This window comes from Chanodichthys erythropterus, chromosome 12, assembly GCF_024489055.1.
Source record: "Chanodichthys erythropterus isolate Z2021 chromosome 12, ASM2448905v1, whole genome shotgun sequence".
Lineage (NCBI taxonomy): Eukaryota > Metazoa > Chordata > Actinopteri > Cypriniformes > Xenocyprididae > Chanodichthys > Chanodichthys erythropterus.
In genome coordinates, this window is record NC_090232.1 from 14,867,265 (window position 1) to 14,888,881 (window position 21,617).

The 21,617-nt window shown below is 36.1% G+C and overlaps 1 protein-coding gene across 1 annotated transcript in view; it reads left to right on the forward strand.

Annotated features, from left to right (window-relative positions):
• Positions 1 to 2,933: 2,933 nt before the first annotated feature.
• Positions 2,934 to 21,617, forward strand: part of tusc3 (tumor suppressor candidate 3) — a 151,398-nt gene continuing 132,714 nt past the window's right edge. The window contains exon 1 of the mRNA XM_067403710.1: positions 2,934 to 3,114. The gene's annotated coding sequence lies outside the window, so the exon portion shown is untranslated. The remainder of the gene's footprint in view (positions 3,115 to 21,617) is intronic.

Consider the following 21,617-nt stretch of genomic DNA (forward strand, 5'->3'; position numbering starts at 1 on the left):
TTGAGGTAAAATGTTGAGAATAAAGTCATTAAATTACGAGAATAAACTAATTAAATTACAATAAAAAAGTCATTAAATTATGAGAACAAATTCATTAAATTATGAGAAAAATGTTGTTAAATTTCAAGAAAAAAGTTGAGGTAAAATGTTGAGAATAAAGTCATTAAATTACGAGAATAAACTAATTAAATTACAATAAAAATTTTGTTAAATTATGAGAACAAATTCGTTAAATTACGAGAGTAAATTTGTTAATTTAATGACTTTATTCTCAACATTTTATCTCAAATTTTTTCTCGAAATTTAAAGACATTTTTCTCATAATTTAACAAATTTGTTCTCGTAAATTTAACGACTTTTTCTTGTAATTTAATTAGTTTATTCTCAACATTTTATCTCTACTTTTTTCTTGAAATTTAACAAGTTTTTTCTTGTGATTTAATTAGTTTATTCTCAACATTTTATCTTGACTTTTTCCTCGAAATTCCTCGAGTTTTTTGAAATTTAACAACTTTAATCTCGAGGTGGTTTTATTTTTTTATTATTGTTTGGCCCAAATCCTCTTCCGTATACCCTTATGTTGTTCTAAACTTGTATGGGTATGAGTTTCTGCTTTCTGTTGAATACAAAAGAAGATATTTTGAAGAATGTTGGTAATTTTTTTTTTTTTTTTTTCGCCCTACTATGGAAGTCAATGGCCACTGTCAACTGTCTGGTTACCAACATTATTCAAAATACTCAGTTTGGAACAACAGGGTGAGAAAATTATGACAGAATTATAATTTTTGGGTGAACTAACCCTTTAACCTTTTGAGCAGTACGGTCCCACATATGGGATTTAGAACATTCAGCGATGTCACATAACTGCCAGATTCAAACTGTGTTTTCGCGCTTTGGCTGCGAGACGGACGCGCTCAGCGCTTGTCATATATCACAACTATACAGTGTTTTCAGCCACATAATGTTTTTTTTTTTTTTTTTAAGGTTTCAGACATTTAAAAAATACATTTAGAGTTAAAAAAAATTATAAAATTATAAAAAGTTATAAAATACATACTGATGTCAGACAGCAGTGGAAGCGGCAATAACAATCCATTCAAATATAATTTGCCGACATTTATTCATATAAGACACACATAATCTTCCAGTTCACCAGCCTCTTACTTGCATATATTTCAGGAGAAACTGATGACACGCAGTGAAAAATACATCATGGAAGAAAGATGATACTGACAACACGACGATGGACAAGACAAAGCAGGTTACTTATGATATTAAACAAAGTCCCAGCTTTCAAACTGTGTAGTTTAAGATATTCAAACAATAAAAACCATTTTGTAGCTCTTTAATGTGTCGTGACCATGGTCGTGATAGATCGCTGTAGCGCCTCAGCTCAAGAGGCTCGTGAACCGATCATCTCTTCCTACTAGTCCATTTATAGCATGAAATAAACATGAATGAACATGAGAATGAATGTTGTTTCAAACGCGGAAAGACGTCAATACACATACTTTTTCAAGTTTAACTCCACCGTGGTTAATCTTCTAACTCCTGATTGCTTTGTCGGCCAAAATGGCGGATTCGGCATTCTGATTGGTTAAATCGCTTGTCAATCAAACTCCCTGCGAAGGGTCAATTAAGATATTTTTTAAACTCACACTTGAAAGGGCTAATATTACATGAAAACAGTTGTTACCATTATAAAAACATGATTTTGCAAGCACTAGCAGAAATGAATGTTAGAATAGACACAAAAAAGTGTCATTGTTGTCATTGGTGAATCTGGCCAATCATGAAACGATCTATCACAGCAATTCGTATGTATTTTGCGAGGTGGCTAATTCGTACAAAATTCGTACGACCCCACTCGTACTAATTCCAATTTTTTTTTGCTAAATCGTCCGTATCGTATGAATTCGCACGAATGACCTACCCCTAATCCCACCCCTAAACCCACTAGTAACTGGAGTTTAGACAAATCGTATGAATTTGTACGAGTAAGGTTGTACGAATTAGACACCTTATAAAATACGTACGAATTGGTCGTGAGATAGCGTTGGAAATAGCTATGACGTCATCATGCAGAGCTTGTGCAACTGATCGGGAGAAGCAGTGCAGAATGAGACAGTCGACTGCTCTCGAATACCTCTTGATGTACTTTAGCAAATGACAGAGTGACATGGTGCCATCTACAAACAAAATATCTAACCAGCGTGCACTGCTTCAGGTCAGATGCTGGTCATCTGCGCAGAGCCCCATGAAGTCAAACACACCTATTAACTCCAGAAGAATTATTAACAGGCTCAAAAAGAATTTGCCGGTAGAACTGAGTGCCCATGAGCAAAGATGGCAGATTTGAAATCATATTTCCAGGGATCCTTCTATGATTTCACAGTTAACGTGATGCTAACTGATAGCTATCTCTAGCTATTATAGATCTCCTTGGAATTAACACACACACACACACACATATTTACAAACATGGCGTTATACAGCAAAAATGTCAAAAGCATAGTGCCAAAAAATGTGTAAAAGAAAAACATGGAGTAGGCAGCAATGTTAGGATGGTCCCCTCAGAGAATAAAGAATCAGTAAGTGGGAATTCACATAGTATTCCATGAACCGGACCCCTACTTGGCAGCAGAGGACTCTCTAAGGACTGCTGTGACAATTCCACAGTATTGATTTTTGGTCTAGCAGGCTTGTATCTGCTGAGACTCTACAGTAAGGCCTCTGAATTGGGGAAGTTGTCTGTTTGTGTGTGAGTCAACATGTGTGTGTGTGTGTGTGTGTCGCTTTAATGGCCTCTCAAGCCGTCACCGAGTTAAAAACAATTTCAGTGAGGACAGGATAGGAGACGAGAGGAGAGGGTGGACAGATATCAGACATACTCACAGTGTTATGTGGATAGAGCTGTGGATTTCTCTCTGGAGGAATGAGTACAGCCCTGAGTGTTTCGACGTTGTGTATTCGGGCAGAGATAGATAAACAGTGCTGTTCTCTAAGGCCCACCATTCCTGGATTCAGTTTAATCAGTAACCGTAGGCCACAAATTACTTGACAGATACTGTACAAGCTTCCCAGAGATCTCAAAGATAGTTCTCCAAACTTTTTGTGAGTACAGATCTTTCTTTTTTTTCTTTCACTTGTTTAAATATGTGTCAGGTCATATTTTTTTTTACCACAAAATTGGAAGAATGTTGTTGTTGTTGTTGTTGTTTTAGCATAAAGAAATGAAGTCTATTTTAAGACCATTAAAGTTCATCCAAAAATGAATATGTCTTTTATTCAACTAATCCTTTAGGATTTAATGGTGCTAAATATAGACTTCATTTTCTTTATGCTAATTTCTTACTTTCTTCCTTTGATTTTGGAGTGAAAAATGACCCATTTCATGATGTGATATTCACCCTGTTGTTTTTGGATGAGACAGATGATTTTTAAACCCGGCTCTGTCAGCTTCTGTATATAACATGGTCTCTAAATTAACCTTGTGTCCGTATGAATTCAGTTAGACGGCATTCCCATTAGGAATGACCAATCAGGTGAACCCGACGTCTCTAGAATAATAATTCTGGAAGGCCACATTGCAAAAGAAAACCGATGTTCTGACCCCAGGGAAGGCCAATGAGTAAGTGAGGAGAGTGAGATGAGTAAGGTTCATTAGCATAATTACAGCTCTTGGAAAGTTTTGGTTTGATTAATGGTCGACACTCACGCTCTGACATTGGAAAACCAAGGCACGTAATTTGTTGGGTCTCATGGGGGGATTCTTGGTCTTCAGAACACAGCATCTGAATCTCTTTCATCTATTACACACAGTATCCGTTACAATATTTTTCTCCTAAACACACACACACAAATTACACTTAAAAAAGTATTTTAACAAGTAAAAAAAAAACAAAAAAAACATAAAAAACACCCACACATAAACGCACACATTTTAATTACACAGACATATACCAGAAAAACAGTAACAATCATACCGAATAAACCAAGAATAAAACCAGAAATATTTAAAACACACATTTTATAAAGTAAACCGTGTGAATGCAAATATGCATGTATTGCTATATGTAAAATAGAGCTTTCTATGACTGTATACATCTACTTACAACCATATGTCGGGTTCAGACTACATGATATCAGCCCAATTTTGGCATGATCCGTTTGATGTAGGGTGTCTTGCTGATTCATAAACAACAATGGGCATTGGGACACAACACAAGAACTGATCATTTTATCTCATGTAGTGTGTCATATTGGATAACAACCGACGTCGCATCTGTGATGCTTCAGAATGTCCCAACAAAAAGACTAGCATGTTTAATTTTTCTCGGTCCTCCACAAAGGGTTCCATCACATCTATGACGCTGACCAATAGGAGCATAAAAACTCTTCTGTACACAGCTTTCAAATATGGTGAAACAAAAGAGACGATAGTATTGGTGCTGCTAGGTTAAATTATGCATTGGAGAAAAAGGTTTGTGGAGCTATGGCTTTTCTTTTCTGTGCCAGCACAACACACAACACTTTGGTAGCCACTGTTTATTTACGCTCTTGTTTCCGGAAATCAGTCATTAGTGTAACCCCTCCAGTTTGAACCGCTTGCTTTAAGAGGGACTCAAACTCTGGTCCATCCGCATGGGAGTCAGGTGCCTTAAAGGTGCCCTCGAATGAAAAATTGAATTTATCTTGGCATGGTTAAATAACAAGAGTTCAGTACATGGAAATGACATACAGTGAGTTTCAAACTCCATTGTTTCCTCCTTCTTATGTAAATCTCATTTGTTTAAAAGACTTCCGGAAAACACTCCGGATCTCAACATAACACTGACTGTTACATAACAGTCGGGGGCTCCGCCCCCAATATTTGCATATATGCCAGCCCCTGTTCGACGCATTAGACAAGGAAAGCAGTATTAACGTCTGGATCTGTGCACAGACGAGGTAAGCAAGCGAGAACAACAGCGAAAAATGGCAGATGGAGCAATAATAACTGACATGATCCATGATATCATGATATTTTTAGTGATATTTGTAAATTGTCTTTCTAAATGTTTCATTAACATGTTGCTATCGTTTCTTACTGTATTCATGGAGACAAGAGTCTTTGCTATTTTCATTTTTAGACATGTGCAGTCTGTATAATGCATAAACACAACTTCATTCTTTATAAATCTCTCCAACAGTGTGTAATGTTAGCTTTAGCCACGGAGCACAGCCTCAAACTCACACAGAATCAAACGTAACCATCTAAATAAATACTTTACTCACATAATTCGAAGCATGCATACAGCATGCATGACGAACATCTTGTAAAGATCCATTTGAGGGTTATATTAGCTGTGTGAACTTTGTTTATGCGATGAATATAGAGTCCAGAGCTCGTGTGGCAGAGGTAGCGCATCTCTTAAAGGGGCCACGCTGAAAAAATCAGTGCATAGTTAATGATGCCCCAAAATACGCAGTTAAAAAAAATTAATTAAAAAAAATCTATGAGGTATTTTGAGCTGAAACTTCACAGACACATTCAGGGGACACCTAGGACTTATATTACATCTTGTAAAAAAAAAACAATCTAGGGCACCTTTAACAAGGAGGTTAAAGACCACAGTTTCTAGCATCAGTTGCTAGAGCGCCTCTTGAGTTCAGGGGAGTGAGGTTTACATACACAGCTCTTACTAGCTTACGTCTGTTTCACTCACCCCCCTAAACCTCACTCCCATCCAGGTCACGGCACCAATGTAACCCCTCCTGTTCAAACCGCCCCCTCTAATCAGGACTCAAACCCAGGTCCGCTGGTATGGGAGTCGGGCACTCTAACAAGGAGGCTAAAGACTACAGTCTCTAACGTCAGTCGCCTCTTGAGTTCAGGGGAGTGAGGTTTACATACACAGCTCTTACTAGCCTACATCAGTTTCATTCACCCCCCTAAACCTTACTCCCATCCAGGTCACGGCACCAATGTAACCCCTCCTGTTTGAACCGCCCCCCTCTAATCAGGACTCAAACCCAGGTCCGCTGGTATGGGAGTCGGGCGCTCTAACAAGGAGGCTAAAGACCACAGTCTCTAACGTCAGTCGCCTCTTGAGTTCAGGGGAGTGAGGTTTACACACACAGCTCTTACTAGCTTACGTCTGTTTCCCTCACCCCCCTAAACCTCACTCCCATCCAGGTCACGGCATCAATGTAGCCCCTCCTGTTTGAACTGCCCGCTCTAAGCGGGACTCGAACCCGGGTCCGCTGGCATAGGCGTCGGGTGGTCTAACAAGGAGGCTAAAGACCACAGTCTGTAGCGTCAGTCGCCTCTTGAGTTCAGGGGAGTGAGGTTTACACGCACATCTCTTACTAGTCTACATCTGTTACACTAGTTCCGCCTTTTCACACACAAGTCGTCAAAGATGGCAAACAACGATAGGTCGGGAAGCAATGTGTAGCCTGACATGTTTCTTGTCCACAACACAAAAAATCTAGGAGTCGAAATCACATAATCTGACACAGTGACTATCGTAACAGACAAAACTATCATGTAGTCCGAGCCTAACATATAACAGGCAACAAACACACACTCAGACATACTGTGATAATATTTACACATGAATGTCACAGTTAAAATGAATGCACAAGATAAAAAATATATATATCAAAGTAGCAATTATCAAGAACAACAGCACAAGTATTATTTTTATCAAAGAAAAAAAAACAACAACCATAGTTTGGTACCAATTGACATACCATTCAAAATTAAGACAAAAATATGCAATACTTTTGGTTGCTAAATATTAGTGTAACGTGCACATGTTTATTTAATGTGTTAAACTACACCTGTGTGTGTAGCTTTTAGGAAGGACACATGGGTAAACCTGAGCATATCTTAGTCCATGCATCCACTAATATGACCTTCGGTCCAATTGATTAAAAGTAAGAACACCATGTTCTCTAAGGTCCATGATTCATGGGCCCAGTTTAATCAGTAACCGCAGGCCGCAAATTAGATACAAGCTTCACAGAGATTTCAAAGATAATTCTCCAAATTTCCTATGAACACAAATCCTTTTTTATTATTCACCCTGAACTAAATTAGTTAAAAACTTTGTGAATCTTGTGAAATATGCACAGTCACTTTAAGGTATATTATTAAAATTATATATCATGTATAATTTTATTCTTTTTTATTTTTAATTAAATTTAATAAACTGTGTAGTATATTAAAATAAAGAAATATACCTTTAATACAGCTTAAATGTAATTAAAAAATTATAGAAATGTTAGGAAAAAAAACTGAGGAGAAGTTTGTTCTGAATAAAAGCAAAACATTTTTGCATCATTTGTTTGTAGATACCAGTTGGTTTGATTTTTTGTTTTATCTAATGTAAAGAAATTATACATTTTTAAAGTATACTTTGGGGCCACTGTACACCACACATCTGAGCTCAAACAACTCAGAGAGATTTTACGCATTTAACGCAGGTCTGAATCCAGACAGACGGGATAGTGACGCTATCTCCAACACTAATCCGGTAAGTGCTAACGTAAACAACCTGTGAGCGCACATGGCATGATATCTGTTCTGGAACTCAGTCAGTCGGCTAAATCAACTCATATGTTTCCTCAAAGAACTCACTTTAACAGCCTCCACATCAGCTACACTTTCAACTCTCTCTCTCTCTCTCTCTCATTCATTCTCACTCTCCCTGTCTGCTTCCTTATCTTCCGCAGGTCTATTTAAGTTTAGATTCAGTAAAAGGCCAATAAAGAACCAGTTTAAATTCTTCATATTGCATACACACACTCCATTACTATGAATATTGAATTTATTGGCATAAGCTGAAAAAAAGAGAGAGGAAGGCACTCATCGGCCATATCAATTCACACAGTCTGAATTTCACAGAAGCCCCTTCTCTCCGCTGTGGAAAGTACAGCGTCTGGTCCTTGGAGAGAGTGTTTATTTGGCAGGTTTAGAGGTTTATGAGGCACAATGTAATTAAGGAAGCCTGGAGAGAATGCTGTGCGTGTCAGTATTGTGGGGGGAGAGGTAGACTGAGATCTCATTATCGCAGAAATGGTAAAGACATGGTAACCCCGTTCTCTCACTCTCACACACAAAATTTGCAGTGTGTGAGACATTACAGAATTACAGTCAGGTCTGTGATAATAACATTAAAGGTCCCCATAATCAGGTCATGAGGTAGTCAGTTTATTCGCACATTGATATTTTACAGAACATAAGGCCAATAATTTATCAGTAGTTTATGACTGGATCGTTAAGGCTCTCAGATCTATTTTCTAGCCTTGTTTTAATGCTCCCTTTATTCCCATTTCAATGAAAAACTTTACTCAGGACAGCAGTTTCAATATGCTAAAAGAATGTGAATGCGCCCTATTACTATTATTATCACAGTTCCTTTCCAAACTTCACATGTATAGACTATATAGAGGTTAAAGGGTTAGTTCACCCCAAAAAAAAAAAAAAAAAAAAAAAAAAACAAAAATTACTCACCCTCATGTCGTTCCAAACCTGTAAGACATTCGTTCATCTTCTGAACACAAATGAAGATCTTTTTAATGAAATCCGAGAGTCACAGAGAACTATACGTTCACGAGAACTATACGTTCACTTAAGACATAACCAACTATGTTTGCTAGGATACTCGCTAAGACGGGCATGTTGACATAATTTTTGTATGAATTTGTCCGCTGAAGTGCAAGACTTGAAAGAGAACTCAGTATTTGCGCGCTGACTGAAATAAGCGTGTGCGCGCTTCGGATGAGCGCACACATCTTCTCACAGCGCGTGCGAGTTCACTTTCGCGTCTTGTTCGTGAAGGTTTAAATCAGCAAGGCTTAAATGAGTTAGTTTAAACACAGAAAGAAACGTGTGCTGTTCGGGTCTCACCTGCGCTCGCGCGCTATCAAAACCCGGGTGACGGCATAAATGACTGGACATTAGAGCATACGGCGCTCGCAGTTAACAGTTTACAAAGAGTGACTGTTTTGTCCACGCTTTCTGATTATCGTTGTTGTAACGTTTTGCGCATCCATCGACTGAAACATACATTATCTGAACTCTGTCTATTTTCCATGTTGCTAATTTAAACAAACCATATTAACCAATAGATGCGTCGTCATTTGAGATGGGCCGCGGTGCAAGTGCATACCGAACCGGAAGTGGAGAACCGTATGGTTCTTTTTTTTTTTACCGAGAACCATTGCACCCCTAATACCAGAGTCCTGATCGGGAGGTAACGTCCGATTCCGATCGAGTCTGAAACCACGTGATCGGGCCCAATTTCCGATCACGTGATCGGATCTGGGCTTCCCTAATTAATGTCAGAATTTTCATTTTTGGGTGAACTAACCCTTTCATTTTGTTATTTTTTTCCTTTATATCAGTGGATCTCAAACCGGAGCAAATTTCCAAGGGGGCCACAGGATTACTTTGTAAAATTAAAAATATATATATATATAAACATCAATAACTTTTTAATCAATAACTAAAAATAAACAACTATTGTTATTATTCAAACAACATACAGTCATTGAAACTACATGAATCACAAAATGAATAATGGTTAATTTAATGTATAAATACTCTCCATTTTTTTTTCAATAAAATTTGTAGAATATCATTGAGAAACAATATGGACAAGTTCCAAATACACAGCATAAAGTACTAAAAATAATCTATATGGCTGTGGCAAATGATATTTCTGTTCACTTACATTGTATCAGTAGCATGAATATTCACTTCTTTCATCTACTTTTGTTTGCCACAGAAGAAAAACGATCATTCTGGTTAGAAATGATGATCAGTAAATGTGAGTGATTCAGAGCAATAATTTCTTAAAAAGAAAACAACACTAAAAATAAATTATTGATGCATTATTAAAGTAACAGTGAAAGAACCCTCTAGGCACCATTTGAATGTGCTTCAAATATCCTACTAGGCGTACTAAAGAACTTCAATATTTCAGTGCCTTAAAACTTTTTTAAATTGTTATTGAAGAGTTACTGGAGGAACTAAAGAAGACTGTTACTGCCTCAGAGTAATAAAAATGTAAAATAAAAAGCTAATTGCTACTTTATTTCACATAATTGTAACTTTATTTCCCCACAAGGTGACGGTGTGTCTCACAACTGCAATTTTGTTTCATGTAATTGCGACATGCAACTCAGAACGTGAAATTATATCTCGCAATGTGACTATTTCCTATACTTGAATTATGTTTACTTTGAGATGAATATAATTAGGAACAACTTAGTCTTTGGCGTTCTTGTGAAAACTTGCTTTTTAGATTGGATTCGATTTTATTACGTTCCTCGTTAATTTTCTCATAGCCAACATGAATTGAAAGTATAGGAAAAATGAATTTAAATGCCACTTTTGCTAATCTAAATTATATGGATACTTGAATAATCTGGTTTGGTTGGCTTTAATTACAATTAAAAGGAAAACATTTTGGAGTGGCATATGGAGAAAGGCAGCTGTCCATTACAGAGAGAGTAGTTAGCAAGAGAGAGAGAAAGAGAAAGAGAAAGAAAGAAAATAAGAGATAAGTGCATTTCTGGCACATTACAAAGAGTGAGACACCACAGTGATGGGAAGTGTGGAAAAAGGGGTTTAAGGCAATTCAATTGAATGCACTTTCAAATCTAGTTTTTGATTATATAATTATTTATAAGTTTGCTTTCTATTGCTTTGGGCTCAAAAGCAATAGAAAACAAAGTGCATCACAGCCTTCCAGTCTTTGAAATTCAAACTGAATATTAAGAAATATGACGAAAAGGGACAAAAAGACTTTTTACACACAAATCATTACATATGCTGTGCACATATGGTGAGTAAACTGCATGTGTTGATGTTTGATGCGTAGGCTGTAGTGATTTATCAAATCTGTGACCCATTAGTGTTTGTCACAATCTAGGAAATGATGTGATTATTCTACTCTCCGAATGATGCTCCCAAGGAAACTTTGCCAGATTTGTTCTAGTCTAAGAAGCTATTCACATGAAGAATGTTCATTAAGAGAGTCATTTTGCTTGGGACTAGAATCTGGCTGTGATTTTTTGACTAAAGTCTGTGTCTGGGAGACTGTCCCAAATGCTGAGCATACCGTGTGATTGTTTGTTTGTCCTATACAATTGTGTCCTGCTAGATTGTACAATCTGACCCTAGTGCAATCTTGGGGAAAAGTTGTTCATTTGTTAATATTATGAACAACCCCAGTAATTATTCTGCTAGGACACCTGTGGGGGGGAAAACATGTCTCAAAATATTCTTGTGACCAGATGGATAAAATTTAAAAAGTACCTCAAAAAAGTGTAATTGGAATTGGTTTTATATTTTATGTCCAATGCGATGAAACTTTTGTGGGCCATTGTACATGATATTAGACTTTAGAAACAACTGACAGTATTACACATACACCCACAAATCAATTGCTATGCTCCTAATGGTTCTTCATTAGATGCCTGTTGTTGGAGTAGAACGTACTGCAACCTGAAAATTTGTCACTTTTATAACTTCTGTAGAGGCTAAGATTCATTAAAAACAGATTTATTTAAACTCATTCTACTCTACAATGAAAGAGATCTTTTACAATCCCTAAGAGTTATATCAGAAAGCGAAATCATTAGACGCCTGGCGTAATAGAAGTGCAATCAAAAAATTCTGTCACTTTTAGAACTTTGGCAAATACTAAGATTCATTGAAACTGATTCACTTAAACGGCTTCTGTCCAACAACAAAAGAGATCTTTTATAATCCCCAAAAGTCATTTCAGAAATTGAAATCATTAGATGCTTGTTGTAGGAGTAGAGCTTCAACCACAAATTTTGGTCACTTTTAGAACTTCAGCAGAGGCTAAGATTAATTGAAATTGATTCATTGAAACTGATTCAGTCCAGTGATGATCTATTACAATCCCTTAAAGTTATTTCAGACAGCAAAATTGTGGCAAAAAAAAATCAAAGTGTGCACTTAGCTAAACAGTTCAGTTATTAGATTATACAATTTCTGCATTGAGGCTGTTTATTCAATAACCTAGCATAAAACATTCACATAATGGAGCATGAGGTGTTGATTCAGCAGTAGAAATGGCTTGGTGTACCCATTTCAATGATATAAGCGTTTATAGCACCATTGTCCCTGCAATTTACTGTCCGCCGTCAGAGCTTAGCTGGTGAAATGGTAAATATTTTGCACCAGAGAAGAGATGCTGTTCACTGTCTAAAGGGAATAAGTCTCTGTCCACAGGATGTAAAGCAAGAAATTGAAATCAGACAGGCAGGAAGTCCTTGTAGCAAAGGTACAGAGACAGAAAGCTGATCCCTGTGCACTAATTTGTTATTTTTAAACACTTTTGCTGCCAAAACAGCCCTGACCCATCAAGGCATGGACACTGCCACTGCCGACTTGCCTTCTTCCCATAGTGCATCCTGGTGCCACGTGTTCCCTAGGTGACATACACGCACCCAGCCATCCACGTGATGTAAAAGAAAACGTGATTCATCAGACCAGGCCACCTTCTTCCATTGCTCCATGGTGCAGTTCTGATGCTCATGTCACTTTTGGCAGTCGACAGAGGTCAGCATGGGCACCCTGACTGGTCTGCAGCTATGCAGCCCCATACACAACAAACTGTGATGCACTGTGTATTCAGACACAGAACGAGCATTAACTTCTTGAGTAATTTGAGCTACAGTAGCTCGTCTGTTGGATCAGACCACATGGGTCAGCCTTCGCTCCCCATGTGCATCAATGAGCCTTGGTTCAAATGCCCCTGTTGCCAGTCCACCACTGTTCGTTCCTTGGACCACTTTTGATAGATACTAACCACTGCAGACCGGGAACACCCCTCAAGAGCTGGAGTTTTGGAGATGCTCTGACCCAGTCGTCTAGCCATCACAATTTAGCCCTTGTCAAACTCGCTCAAATCCCTATGCTTGCCCATTTTTCCTGCTTCTAACACATCAACTTTAAGGACAAAATGTTCACTTGCTGCCTAAAATATCCCACCCACTAACAGGTGCCATGATGAAGAGATAATCAGTGTTATTCACTTTACCAGTCAGTGGTCATAATGTTATGCCTGATTATTTATATATATTATATATATATATTATATATATATATATATATATATTATATATATTATATATATATATATATATATATATATATATATATATATATATATATATATATATATATATATATATATATATATATATATATATATATATATATATATATATATATATATATATATATATATATATATATATATATGCAGTTAAAATACTATATAAAGTAGCTTTATAAATACACTTACTGCTATAAAATCATTTTGTCTACACTAACATCACTGCAATGTTATAGAAGCAGGTTTGTAACACAACTCCCCCTCAAACAGCCTTTTTACAACCCATATTGATCCATACTGTTTAAGAATTCAACCCAATGGCTTCTGGGTAATTAATGCTGGCTTTAAAGCAAACATCATCGTTCTTTGGGAAAATGTGTTTGGTTTTAGGGGTTTGGAGAGAGGAAAAAGAGAGCACATAACTCTTTAAAATCATACTGACATGCACAGACCATGTGTAGTCTATATATGTGTGTGCACACACTTTGTACAGCTTTAGGCCTTAAGGACCACATAAATATGTTAACCTATGTTTAAGATTTGAAAAATGCCTTAATGGTCCAATTAACTAACTTACATATGAAAAAACAAAACAAGAGAACACATAATATATCAACAAAACAGGCTCTGTTCCAAAGTGAGCTGCATACCGTGACAAAATTATTATAGGCATAGGAAGCATGCTGTTTCAAAAGGTAGATGGGTTTTTTAATAAATTATATTGCTGTAGAAGATGACACCTTTTTTGCCAAATTCAAAAGGTGCAGTCACATTAGCAAAACTTCAGTGAGATTTTGTAGCAAAAATGGTCCAATGTTTATCGTCAATAGTTTAGCGATGAATGAAGCACAGCTTACACACAAGTCACTTTCATACCAAGCAGCTTTCTGTTGCGTAGATTCCTATTAAAATGACTGGATTTCAGCTATGACAATTCGGCTATCAAGATTAAATGTGACAGCACCTTAACACCATGTCTGACAGGACTACGAGATGTGACAAAATTTCAACCAATCAGTAGAGTGTGTGGGCTCTATGTAGTGGATAACTACATGATCAAATTCATAAAAATGACACCATTTTAACATTATAAAAAATACATACTAAGTGACTGAAACAATCTTTGTCGTAGAATATGCTTCACACTGAGTTCACAGTTGGAAGGTTTTTGTTTCCTTTCAATAAAGCTATAAAAGTCACGCAAAATGACGGTGGCGATAGCCTCGTGGGCAGCACGCCGACATATGGCACGGTTGCGCTTCGGGCACCCCGAGTTCAAGTCCCAGCTTGAGGACCTTTCCCGAACCTGCTCATGTCCTGTCAAAAATCTACACTGTCCTATCAAATAAAAAGCAAAAACAGCAAAAAAAAAAAAAAAGTCACTCACATTCCATTATTTTAACATTAAATAAAGCATATAACCAGTACATGAGATTATCATTCCAGTCCACCCCTGTTCCTTCCTTGGACCACTTTTGATAGAAACTGACCACTGCAGATCAGGAACACCCCACGAGAGCTGCAGTTTTGGAGATGCTTTGACCCAGTCGTCTAGCCATCACAATTTGGCCCTTGTCAAACTCGCTCAAATCCTTACGTTTGCCCATTTTTCCTGCTTCTAACATATCAACTTTAAGGACAAAAATGACACCATTTTAACATTATAAAAAACACATACTAAGTGACTGAAACAATCTTTGTCATAGAATACGCTTCACAATGAGTTCACAGTTGGAAGGTTCTTGTTTCCTTTAAGTAAAGCTATAAAAGTCACGCAAAATGTCGTGGGCAGCACACCGCACGCCATAACATCAAGTTGTTGACTACACTGTTCAATATCAGTCACATGAGGTTCCATTAAGACAAGTTAGTACGCTGTCTTAGAAGAAATAATGTTAGCAAGGAAGCTAGATTTTGGAACAGAGCTAATGTTTTGGAGAATCATACAGACACATACACTCCAACCCATGTGTGTGCACAAACACAGCAGGCAATAGAGATGCTATTAAATAGTAATTGGCTTCTTGAGAAGTAGAAAGGATAGTCCAAGCTTCTAGTTAAAATCATCTTTGAGCCACACAAACACTCACCCACACCAACTCGCTCTCACTGCTTCCTCTCAAGCTTCTGACAGTAGATTAAACCACAGCGACTCATCAAAGGTTTGTATATGCCTTGATTTCTGCCTTGCTACTAATTCAGAGCAGCTCTGTGCATTTGTATGTATGTGTGCTTGTGGGAGAGAGAGAGTGCTTGTAGGGTCACAATACATCAGGTTTGAGTATAATCTTGTAATGGTCCAGATTGTTACAGATTTATACCTCCTAGTGTTGGACGCTTCTCAAGAGGCGGCAATTCAATAATTGATTCAGACAGAGGAGAACCTCTCGGTCTCTTAAAATGATTGAGGTAGGGTATGGCGCGCACGAAAGAGAGAGAGAGAGAGAGAGAGAGAGAGAGAGAGAGAGAATGTGGCGATAGCCCTTCAACAAGCCTAGCTTACTTGTGAGATGGCTGAGGAGAACAATGACAAGCTTTTTATTGTAATATGATGTCATGAATTTATTCATCCAAAAACAGAAACTTGTACCAAAGACTCATTTCTCCAGTACTCACTCTTCTGCAACTGTAACAGTGACAATAATGAGGTCAGTAAAGAAAAGCGTGACTGAAATTCTCTTCAACTGTTATGACTGGTTGCAGATGGATCTCTTTTCTGCAGTGCAGCAGACATAGACATTCATTACTGATGTACTATTGTCATTGACAAATAAGGTCTTTAAAAGTGTAAAAAAAAAAAAAATCATAGTTTTATTAAGTGTTAACAATGAGATGATGTGATTTTTCTAATCAATTAACACAGCTTTTATCATTTTTTTTTTTTTACAAGATGGACAAATTTGTCACCAAAAAAGTCAATTCGGTTTAACCAAAATTTCGGTTTTAACGAAATTACACTTTTTTGGTTCTACCGAATGACGATATTTTCAAACAATGCTAGCTTGCTAGCTAGCTAACAAAAGGACCATTAAACATTTTATATTTAGTACAAGTTTTTAAAATATTACAACATTTTCCATGTTTTACAGCAGTTGTACCAAATGACCTGATGTTTCAGGACATGCGTATGAGCAAGTGAACAAAAAAAAAAGAGAGAGTAAGTTACTTTGCTTCACGACCATGTGGTCCTTTGCAGGTGTCTGAATGATGTCACATCCTTTCACATGATACTGACTTGATCCAAAATGGTCCCCTTTATATTGGTTACTACGAATGACATCAATGAAATTCATTTTTCCAGACATTCTTTCTCATAACAAAGCAACGACTTCTACACGTAATCTTAATACCATTTTGCACTATGTTAATATATGTCATTATAAAATCATGCCAGAATAAAATATTTATTTATATATATATATATATATATATATATATATATATATATATTTATATATATATATATATATATATATATATATATATATATATATATATATATATATATATATATATATATATATATATATATATATATATATATATATATATATACACGCACATACATTTATTACATTTTAAGATATTAGAATCACAAATGAAATGGCAGTATCGGCCTTTGGACTGTTAAACCAAATGACCTTTTGACACTTCAAAATCTTTAAAATACCTTTCTATGTAGCAAAATATAAATAAAACCTTTTGGATTCAATAAAATAGATCTAGATGTATTACCTTACACCTATACTTTAGATGTCATATCTTTGTTTTTTATTATTATTAAGGCCTTTGGACAAAAAAAAAGACCCATCACGTCATTGACCCATATATATTATTATATAATTCAGTTTCTACTATTTTAACTTTAAAGAATCCTGAAAACAAGTATCACTATTTCCACAGAAATATTAAGAAGCACAACTGTTTTCAACATTGATAAGAAGAAATTTTCTTGAGCACCAAATCAGCATTTTAAAACGATTTTTGGAAGGATCATGTGACACTGAAGACTGGAGTAATGGATGCTGAAAATCTGAGAACAGTCTGTAACATTACTGAGATCTCTTATGAAACTCTAGACGAGACACTGTGTCCTAAGTTTCCAAAGAAAAGCCAATTTTCTGTCCGCACTGAAAGTGAAAATGCAGTGTAACGCTACACAAAACCAGTCAGAACATATTTAATACAGTCATGTAGAGCAGGATTTAGAGCCAATTACATTATTTGGTGGGTGGGGCTACTCAACAGTTCAGCCAACAAATATCACTTCTGATTAGGACAAGAACTCACTTATAAATGGAAGAGGGAGCTTTTATCACTTCTTTCTTTCTTCTCCCTGCAATCAAACAATCAGAAGCATTTGTCTCCTCTGTTGTCTGAGGGCTGTTAGTAAGACACTCACTGGCTGGTATTACCACAAGAAAGGCTTAAAGATCGATTCTACCAAATCCTCACTTAAGTGAGTTGCATCAAGATATCCACTCACATACATAATGTCATCAAAAAGCAACACAGAGGCTATTTTGTTCAGAAATACAAACTCCTTAAATCTCTAAAGCTGATCCCTGCTTTATCAGATGATGGTTGAGCTACTCTACTAGCAAACGGAACGATAAACAAATAGAATCCAGCTTGTGAGAATGAAATATAGACATAAACCAACAGTGTCATTTTGATAGCTTTGTTTTAGTTGATATTTTAAGATCAAGAGATATTAATTTGGTTTTTGAATCAAGTTGTCATTTCTTAAAATGTTAACAACAATTTTAACAATTGAAAAGTTTTTGTTGTTTTTTTTGTTTTGTTTTTTTTAACTTTACAAAAAAAGAGTTCCATCAAATTATTCGTTTTATTTCCATGGTTTAAAACAGGCATTAGAAATGGAATGAAACAGAAACCAAAAGCAAAGTATTTTATCAGAACCTAGCAAAAAAATATGAACGACATCCCTTACAACTGTTCCACTAAAAATATAATATTTGTATTCTTCCACACAGAAGTCTCCATACATAAGTGCTTAATATACTAGGACAGTGGCTTTGGAAGACCAAATTTTGCACCTTGTTGACAATAAATAGTGTGCTGTTTACAGACAAACTAATGAGCCCATCATTTTTTGAGGGCATCTAAAATCAGAGGGAAATGATAGATGATTTAGATGATTTACAACCCTGGTTGTAAGCCTAAACTTGATGTAAACTGGAAACTTGTCCCTTCAAATCTGATTGGTCGATTGGAATGTTGATCCAGGATCATGTTGTACTTGGTGAAATCATGTTCACCACAGACAGATGGATGAGACCAGAATCCACAAGCGCAAGTAATTAAAATGAATTTGGGAAGGTGGCCCAGGAACATTGAAAATATAATTTCAGCTCAGAATAGTCTAAAATGTATTTCTGTAGCTCAAATAGCAGAGTATAGTGCACGCTAAACCAAAGTCATGGGTTTGATTCTCAGGGAATGCAAGAAATGATCAACTTAATGCACTCAACTAAATAAAAAATAATATATATGCCAATTTTTTAAGACAACAAAATAATGTTCATCTAATAAATACTTCTCTCATTAAAACTAAAAAAAAAAAAAACATTAATGAAATACCTTTAAATTCCACATAAAACTTGGTTCAAGAAACAAAAGGAGGGTAACAATCAATTAATCATTTTAAAATGAAAAGAAAAAAAAATCATCTGCCATCACACATGAATAAAATCAGCAAACAAACAAATTCAACCATAATTATTCATGCCCAACAGCAAGCTGGGAGGAAAGTGAATTAGACTGAACCACAAAACATTTTTTCAGCATAAGCCTGTTTGAACTAAAAAAAAACAAACAAACACACACATCAATCCAACTCACCTGCTTCTTAGCATACCCATAATGCTCTTCTGTGGTTTTGGCCATGAAAGCTCTACAGCTCAATATCACCAACTAATGGCCTGGCATGGCTGTGAACATTTTAAAGGGTTATTTCACCCAAAAATGAAATTTCTGTCATTAATTACTCACCATCATGTCGTTCCACACCCGTAAGACCTTTGTTTGTCTTCAGAACACAAATTAAAGGGATGATTGATTATTATTATTTTTTTTTTAACTTTAGTTAGTGTGTAATGTTGCTGTTAGAGCACAAAAAACATCTGCAAAGTTACAATGCTCAAAGTTCAAAGCAAAGGGAGATATTTGCTTTTAAAGAAATCGCTTTTTAAGGACTACAACAAACGGCTGGTAGAGACTACACCACATTCCTCCCGGGTTAGTGACATCACCAACCCTAGAATTTACATAAACCCCGCCCCCGGAAAAGGGGGTGAGGCCATGTTATAATTCAGTACGTAACACAAATGCAATAGCATGTCATAAAAGCAAGATAACAACAAAAGTTATAACCGTAATTAAACTAAACTATTCCTGTTCTATCTTCATGCAACATATATTCTCTGGCTCTTACAACAGTTCCCACATGAGCGATTTATAGATTATCATGACAGAATATGCTAATCAATGACTTTAAGATAGTTAACTCCACATCAGCTACATACATTTATCAACTAACTATTTAGAAACATCCTGTTGCACTCTACTGTTGTCACTTCTTCTTGAGTCCGACTCCAGTTTGAACATAAAATGCTGAACAATTTCTGACATTTTCAGTGAGTTTGTGTGGCATAATGGGAGTTTTTAACATGAGCTCTTGAAACGCCGCCCTCTTCTTGGGAGCAGCAACTCATTTGCATTTAAAGGGACACACAAAAACAGAGCGTTTTTTGCTTACCCTCAAAAAGTGACAAATTTAACATGCTATAAAAAATTATCTGTGGGGCATTTTGAGCTAAAAAAAAAAAAGCTTTTTATTGTATTGTTTTAATTTTGTGCAGCACTTTGGAGACTGTTGTGGTTGGTAAAATGTGCTATAGAAATAAAGTGGATTGGATTGGATTGATAAAACTTCATATGCATACTCTGGGGACATCAGAGACTTATTTTACATATGGTAAAAGTGGCATTATATGTGACCCGATCTGGCGAAATGAGTCGAAAGTCGCAACGTTCTATTTTAAGATATGGGCCGATTATGTGGAAAAACAATGAAAAAAATCGATTTTTTTTTTTTAAGCTAATTTCAAAGAACAGACTTTCAAAAATAATCTCCCAAAGTTTCATAGTCCAGATAATTGAGTAAAGGTATTTAAATGGCTATTAAATTTGACATTTACTAAATTACCTGGAAATGAATCTCTCAACTCCTCTCGTCACTTATGAGCATTTCCCAGTATCCACTGAAAAGTCACTATCTCTGCTCTACAAATATGGTGTTACACGTTGTATAGAACTAATCAAAAAGCTTAGAAATGCAAACACACTGACCTAAACGCTGATTTTTAACAATGGGAAGCCCCGTTTCGACTGACAGGCACGCGATCGGTCCAGCCATCCTCCTGTCAGACTAGCGCGCCCGTCTATGAGCGCGCCTTATAAAATAAAACTCCCATTTGCGTGTCTCTCTTTAAAAGCCAATAAAAATTGAATCCATATAGGTAGCACAAAAATTGTTTTTGCATACAAAACCAGACAATTTAAACTTTCTTATCAAGCCTCCAACATGCTTCTGTTGTGTTGTTTTCACCCTCTAATGAGTCTGAGTAATATTCGTTTACAACAAAAATAGCACAGCAGCTAACTGAATACAAGTATGTATATTTCACGTGCTCATAACTTCATGAAAAATGCACAGATCATAAAAATCGCACATCAATATTTAAAGCAGATTCTCCAGATTAAAATGAATCCAAAATCAATATAATATATTGCGTTGATCACAAGATATTACTCACGGAATGATTTAACATAGTTGGCTAAAAACTTGTCTCTCATCTCTCCAGGATGCAGTGTGTATCCAATGTTCCCGGACCCTTCCATGTTCGTTTTCCAACGTGGACTAACACAAAATAGATATCATTTTAAATCTTAGAATCTCATCTTTTTAATGCATCTAACCATTTTGAAAAACTCCTAACGAGTGCTGAGAAGTGCCTCTAAACCAGAGTTTACCGCCAGTTGGCGCCACCTGGCTGCGGAAAAAATGAACAACAATTTTTCAAATTATTCTTTATAATATCACCACGAAATTTGAACCAGATGCAGCTCACATATAGGAGAGCATCACCAAAAAAAGAAGTTTTAGCGATCTTATTGTGTTCCTGAGTTATTCCATGTCAAATAAAAAAAGAAAAATTATTTTAAAAAAATTATATATATATTTTGTCTTTTATCAGCTGTCTCTCAGCAAGAAAATGTCCAAATGTAATGTTATTTATATTTTCTTAACATTTAAAATGTTTTCTATCAAATGATACCTACCTTTTGATTCTCCTTGCTAGAGTTTTTGAGTTATGAGTCTTTACTTTTGTGTGTGTCGCTCAGAAAAAAAAAAAAAAGAACTCTAAAAAAGCCTTCAGGTCT